We start from the raw sequence: 7,165 nt of genomic DNA, 5'->3' as shown, positions 1-7,165 counted from the left end.
TACAATAGCAAAAATATGGAATCAACCTAAGTGTCCATCAATGGATGACTGAATTAAAAAATGTGGTATATATACACAGTGAAATACTATTCATCCATAAAAAATGAAATCATGTCTTTTGCAGCAATAAGGATGGAACTGGAGGCCATTCTCTTTAAGTGAAACAACTCAGAAACAGAAAGTCAGATGCTTGTTCTCACTTATAAATGGGAGCTAAATAATGTGTACACATGGACAAAGGGTGTGGAATGATAGACATAGGAGGCTCAGAAGAGTAGGGGAACGGAAGGGGGATGGGTGATGAGAAACTACTTACTGGGTACAATGTACATTACTTGAGTGATGGATACACTAAAAGTCAAGACTTCACCACCACACAATATAGCCATGGAACAGAATTGCAGTTGTACCCCTTGAATTTATACACTTTAAAGAAAAGGGAAAAAAATCTGTTCCCTCAATTCTTTTCTCCCTCCTTTCTGCCCTGTGCTCCTGAATCAAAAGGTAAAAATATTAACAACAACAACAACAACAAAACCTTTTCAACTTAAAACCAAAGCTCCAATGTGTATTAGTTCAGGCAAACAGATCACTTAGTGGATTAACAGCCCTCTAGTTTCAAAGACGTAGGTTCTGTGAATTCCAGTTTGGGGCTCACATGGAACTTCCTGCTATACTTTGAAGTTTTTTTTTTCTTTTTTTTCTTTTTTTTTCTAGTGGTGCCAAAGGCATATACTTTAAACTTTAATAATTTAAAATCATTTTGGATTTATTTATAATAAATATCTAAGAACATAAAAAGTAGTAAATTATGAAATACTTGAAAACCAAATCCAAAGAAGTCGTATACCCCAACTGTTGCAGTATTATCTCAGCATCCAGACTACCTAGGAAATAAGCCTTTACTTCCACTAAATGCAACTTGGTACAAGGTCCAGAGAGTGATATTCCCCAGCTTGCTTTTGTGACACCGTAAGATTTATCTCATGTATATCTAGAGCTGTCTTGGACGTGTAAAAATAAAAACTAGTTAAATTATTTAAAGTATGAAAATATTCTGCAAATTACTATTTTAATTAGTTTAATTGAGAAAAGTATGCTGTATGTTAATGTTTGTATCATTTTAACTGAGAAAAGAACACACTGTAAATTATTCCTTGAGGAAAAGAGGGTGTCATGGAATCAAACCAACGGCAGAGATTCAGATACAACTTTGGGCAAATCTCTTACTTCCTTTTGCGTAGGTTTCCTTTTCTAAAACTGGAGAAAATAATACCTCCCTTTTCCTGGGTTGCTGTGAGAATTCAATCAGTTATATGTAAAGTTCTTAAAACCGTTTCTGGTATATGGTGCCATGAAGTTCTATGAAGGTGTTTGTTATTACAAGTATTTAAAAGGTATTACAAATTACTTTTAAGTAATTGGTCTCTTTGATTAATCAGCAAAGAACTTTCAGAAATAGAAAGTCAGATGCTTGCTCTCACTTATAAGTGGGAGCTAAATAATGTACACACATGGACACAGAGTGTGGAATGATAGACATAGGAGACTCAGAAGGGTTAGGGGATGGGAGGGGAATGGGTGATGAGAAATTACTCAGCAAAAGTTATATTTCAGCACTTGACTTAGTAATAATTTGTATTAAGTTGGTTTTCACTTGTGATTAAATGTTTGTGGGTCAGTCGTCTTTAACCAAAAGCAAAATGCATCCACCCTTATACTATGACAACTTCCCAAAGTGTGTTCCTTGATATGCCATTTCAATGGAATGTTAGCACATTATATGAAAAAAAAAAAAGATGCTGTAAGTGGCGAGTTTGGGAAGTGCTGGGTTAGACAAATGTAAATAAGGCTTCTTTACTAAGAATGTCTCTGAGCTTTTCATGCTGTAATGTGCACTGAGATCTTACAGGTAGTTTTCCAGATGTATTTGGAAACAGATTCTTTTATTTACAAAGCATCTTGAGAAATTAATGTTCTGTGAAATGTATGTTGGTATTTTAAATATATATATATATATATTTTAAAAGATGGAGTTGCTCATTGTGAAGGAATTCACTGGTGGGCACAAGAGGCTCAGGAAGGCTCAGGGGAGAAGGCCAGGAGTTCCAAGCCTGATGGTCCAGCAAGGCTCAGGAAGAAGCATCCCGTATTCTTATCATCATCATCATCACCATAACTTAAAAGCATAAGGCATAACATTTGTTTGGCACTTGAAAAAAATGCTTTGTCTCATTTTGTCTTTTGAAAAACAAAATGAACGCTGAGCTATTATTTTATAGATGAGGAAACTGAGGTTCAGAGGGTAAAGGTGTGGTGACAAGTTCAAGGTCACACAGCTAATAAAGAGTGACTTGAACCCAGGCAGGTGACTTGAAACCCCTTTTTCCACTGTACCATACCACTGCCTGTTAGGGTTCCAATTAAACAATTCCTTCAAGGCAAACACCAAGGCACCTCACATCTGACCTCAATTAGGAAAGCTAATAGTGGAAGTGCAGTTTTGCATAGCATGACATGCCACAAAGCAATCTGGTATTTGAGATGCTGCATCTAGAGAAAGCAGCAAGCATCAGGAACAAAGGAAAACTGGCACTTAGTCAAAATTCCTTGTGTTCTCATGAAGGAGCCACCTCTAAACACCATGAGTACACTCCTCACTTATACATGTATTTATAGCACTACACGCTCAGGAGATGTTTCTTAGATTCAAAAAGCACAACTTTCACTAATAATGAATAGCAGATGCTTATATTACTCAAAATAATCTAGTGCTCTTAACAAGAAGCACTGTTTCCTTCTCCTGATATTAAAAGGATATTACTTTCTAGAGACTCTTTTAATATATCCAATTGGTACATAATTATTTATACTGCCTTTCAACCTCATTAGATGTATAACAAAGAGTATCAGAAGAAAACATAGAAGTAACTTAGTGCTCAGAGTTTATATGCTCATGTGCAGAGCAAGTATATTAAAAGCCAATAATAACAGATGTTGTTTATTGGGTGCTAACTAGTGGCCAAGTATTGTTGTAAAGTGCTTCATATAATTGGTCATATTTAATTTGTGACACTGGAAAGTAACTATTATTGATATCACCATTTTTTGTGTGTGTGTGAGATGGAGTCTCGCTCTGTTGCCCAGGCTGGAGTGCAGTGGTGTGATCTTGGCTCACTGCAACCTCCGCCTCCCAGGTTCAAGCAACTCCCCTACCTCAGCCTCCCGAGTAGCTGAGATTACAGGTGTGCGCCACCATGCCCGGCTAATTTTTGTATTTTTAGTAGATAAAAATATCTACTAAATTTCACCATATTGGTCAGGCTGGTCTTGAACTCCTGACCTCGTGATTCAACCACCTCAGCCTCCCAAAGTACTGGGATTACAGGCGTGAGCCACTGTGCCCAGCCAATATCACCATTTTACAGATAAGATTATTGAGGCTTAAATGTCATGTAGCTAAGAACTTGTGAGCAGCTTCATAGAGATTGTGGCTTTTCAGTCTATTGCTCTAGACCTGGCTCAGTACCCAGCACAGACTAGGGGCTTTATACAAGTTTGTCAAGCAAGTACATAAGCAAGCAAGCCCTAATGGTTTCAGCTAGCCACTGGCTGGCTTTACCTAAAGTTGTTTTGACAAAGACCTTTGCCTCAGAATGGATACAGCAATTAGACTAAGAGGTTAGAGAGAGAGGCAGCCCCTTCTTTCTCAGAGCTGCAAGTGTAGCCTTTGGTCCTCCTGAGCACCATGGCCCATACCTGTTCAACTGAGATCACCTGCACCCGCCAGCAAACTGACAGAGACAGGGCCTCACGAAGGGTATCCAAGTAGGGACCTCCACAGTGGCCAAAGCTCTCATGAATGAATAATTGACAATTTGGCGTTTCCTCCAGGGCAGTCTCACACACAGCTACTGCTTGCACCCCTTCCAACAAGCTGACCACCCTAAGCCTCGTTCACAGAGAAACGCTGCAGCTGGAGTTTGAGGATGAGCTGTTTCTTCCTGGAGGTTCTACCACTTTTCCTCTGGGGAGGCCTCCACCTGGGCCTGGCCTTGCGAGTGAATTCCTAAATCTGGAGTAGTGTCTCTCTCTTCCAGGACATCTGGAGTATCTCTTCGGCGAGGGAATGCAGATAAAAGCAGCCTGCAGAGTGGTAAGTTAAGTAACTGAACCCAGACTCTACAAACCAGGCAAGAAAATGGGCCTTTGAGTGAAATAAAAAAGGGTGATTCTTCAGGACAGATGAATTATAAAAGGCAACACTTGCCCACTTCCCCACCCTCAAATGGTAAAAAGGTCCTTTTCTTGAGGGGCCAGGCCTGGGCAGTCCCATGTAAGCTTCAGAATGGGTCAATTTGCAGGAGGTACCTTGCATTCAGGGTAGCAAAGACGTTAAAAGTCGTTCTTTGCTCAAAGCCTCCAGGGGTAAATCCCCTCTACATAGCAGATGGGAGAAAATTGGGCCTGGTGCCCTCAGTGTAACTCTCTCCTCTGATCCTACCACTCATGGGAGGGGTCTCCACCCCTTCCTTCCTGGTTATTACTGAACCACCTAGTTCACCTCTTCTTGATCTTAAGTCCCTTCCAAACACAGAACAGGCCTTCCCAGACCTCATAAAGAATCCTCACCCCCTTGTTTTTCCTTACCAAGGAGTGCTTCCAAGCATTGGAGCATCCATAACTATTTTATTGTGTATTCTCTGTCTTCTCCCTAGGATGTGAGTTCTAGGAGTGCAGGCTGGATGACTTTTGGGTCACCTTTGTATTTTCAGGCCCTAGCATAGCACATGGCACATAGAAGAATACGTATTTATTGGAAGCATTGAAAAATCAGAGTCAAAGTTAAGAAGCAGGACAACCTCATTTTTAATTTTTTTAGAGACAGAGTCTCCTTTTGTTACCCAGGCTGGAGTGCTGTGGCATGATCATAGCTCATTGTAGCTTCAACCTCCTGGGCTCAAGCCTCAGCCTCCAGAGTATCTAGGACACTGGCCACCATGCCAGGTTAATTTTTAAATTTTTTCTAGAGATGGGGATCTTGCCGTGCTGCCCAGTCTGGCCTGGCACTCCTGGCCTCACGCAAAACTCCCACCTCAGCTCCCTAAGAAGTTAGGACTATAGGTGCATGCCATGCCTGGGTAATTTTTAATTTTCTTTTTTAAGAAATAGGGGTCTTGCTATGTTGCCCAGGCTGATCTGGAGCTCCTGGACTCAAGCAATCCTCCTGCCTGGGCTCTCAAAGTGTTAGGATTACAGGTGTGAGCCACTGCGCCTGGCCATAGAGAACCTCCTTTTTGACAGAAAAGTAATCATGAACGTGTGAGCAATATTTCATTTGGATGCCAATGTAGAGTTAAGCATCCCTAACCCCGCCTGGTCTCATCTCACTCAACATCTGCAGCTTGTCTATGCCTCTCCACAGCAGCAGAAATGGGCCAAGCCAGGAAAGGCTGACTCACTGTAGGTGCCAGAGGCAGGGAAAATTTAGAGCCAGAGGGGAAGGAGACACACTGGTTCTGGGGAAGGGTGGCCTGTCCCTTTGGGGAAATAAATTGAAGGTCAAGAGGGACTTCTGGAAGGCAGAGGAGAGCAGGTGGGGTGGTTTCCTATGCCTGAACCATCAGGTTCTGGGAGGGAAGAGGCAGGGAGCAGTGATGGATGCCCTGGACTGAAGACTGGCAGGGCCAGGAAGGAGCCTTAAAATTTGCACTTTCAGAGAGAAAGCCGGGTGGTGAGATTGACCTTGGACTGACAACTGACAGGCAGCATGTGGTGGAGTTTCAGGAAGCCAGAGGTCTGGGGTGCCAGCAACAACAAACCCAGGATGGCTGATGGAAGGGCCCAGCCTAGACAGGGAAGCAGAGGGGCTGCATGGAAGGGCTGAGGGCTGGAGGTGATGTGACGGGGTATAAGCTTCAGTGGGAGCCAGGAGGTTGTATTTCCAGTGTGTGTGGAGGGGTGGAGGGGTGGGGGTACCCAGAGAGGAACTATGGATTAGGCCCAGGCCGGCCATTCAGAGTGCTTGGCATCCAGGGTGTGTTAAGATGGCATTGAGGCCGGGTGCGGTGGCTCACGCCTGTAATCCCAGTACTTTGGGAGGCCAAGGCAGGCGGATCACCTGTGGTCAGGAGTTTGAGACCAGCCTGGCCAACATGGTGAAACCTCGTCTCTACTAAAATTACCAAAAACAATTAGCTGAGCATGGTGGCCCGCGTCTGTAATGCCAGCTTCTGGGGAGGCTGAGGCAGGAGAATCGCTTGAATCGCTTGCAGTGAGCCGAGACGGCAGCACTGCACTCCAGCCTGGGAGACAGAGCGAGACTCTATCTCAGAAAAAGGAACAGAGAAAGAGAGAAAGGGGGGGGGGGAGAGAGAGAGAGAGAGAGAGAAAAGAAAAGAAAAGAAAGAAAGATGGCATTGAGATCAATAAGGAAGTCTAGAAACCAGGAAGCATTTTGCAAAGAGAAAAGCCTTTTGTTATCCTCACCGGTAGGTACTAAGCTTTCCCTCACAGACAGGACTACAACCTCCAGAGTGGATCTGAGACGAATGCGAATTGCTCTGCACGTTTGTAAGGGACAGAAAACCAGATTTTCAAATTTAAAACAACCATTCTGTTTCTGGAATCAGAAGTCAGTTTCGAGATTTATAACTGTATTTAAAAAAAATCTGTCTTCTTGGTGGACTCGGGGGCGACTTCACGTAGCAGCCAGTACACGCCACGTCAAGCCACCGAAGCCAGAGGTGTGTGTCTGGGGCCAGAGACGTGCATTCCCTCAGCAAGGCCGGCCTCAGACGCAAACGCCGGCACCGCCACCCTGTCGCCCGCTGAGAGGATCTGGCCGCCAAAGCCGGGTGGGGGGGGGGGGTGTGCAGAGACAACAAAAAACCCCAGCATAATGATTATCCCCAGGGACCGTTGGTTTTTTTTTCCCCCCCAAGTCAGCCGAGAAAACAAGTGCTCCACTTCCCCGGAAATGAGATGCACAGGGGTATTCATTCCATCCCGCGGCTGGGAAGCCCCTGCGGAAACGAGTCTGGCTGCATGTGCGGCCTCGGTCCCAGAAATCCAAAAAGAGCGGTCCCTGAGCCCACAGCTTGCTCCTCCATGTGACCGCCCCTGGACTGGTGGCCACTGTGGACGCGCCCGGCGCCCCCTCTCC

The 7,165-nt window shown here is 44.2% G+C and overlaps 1 long non-coding RNA gene across 1 annotated transcript in view; it reads left to right on the top strand.

Moving 5' to 3' along the window:
• Nucleotides 1–6,333, top strand: part of LOC105545997 — a 116,786-nt gene extending 110,453 nt beyond the window's left edge. Inside the window, exons 5-6 of the long non-coding RNA XR_001007029.1 lie at nt 4,101–4,156; nt 4,719–6,333. This is a non-coding gene — a long non-coding RNA (uncharacterized LOC105545997). The remainder of the gene's footprint in view (nt 1–4,100; nt 4,157–4,718) is intronic.
• Nucleotides 6,334–7,165: the final 832 nt, after the last annotated feature.

This window comes from Mandrillus leucophaeus, unplaced genomic scaffold, assembly GCF_000951045.1.
Source record: "Mandrillus leucophaeus isolate KB7577 unplaced genomic scaffold, Mleu.le_1.0 Scaffold346, whole genome shotgun sequence".
Classification (NCBI taxonomy): Eukaryota; Metazoa; Chordata; class Mammalia; order Primates; family Cercopithecidae; genus Mandrillus; species Mandrillus leucophaeus.
Note: the sequence above shows the minus strand (reverse complement) of the source record. Positions and strands in the feature narration are given on the sequence as shown.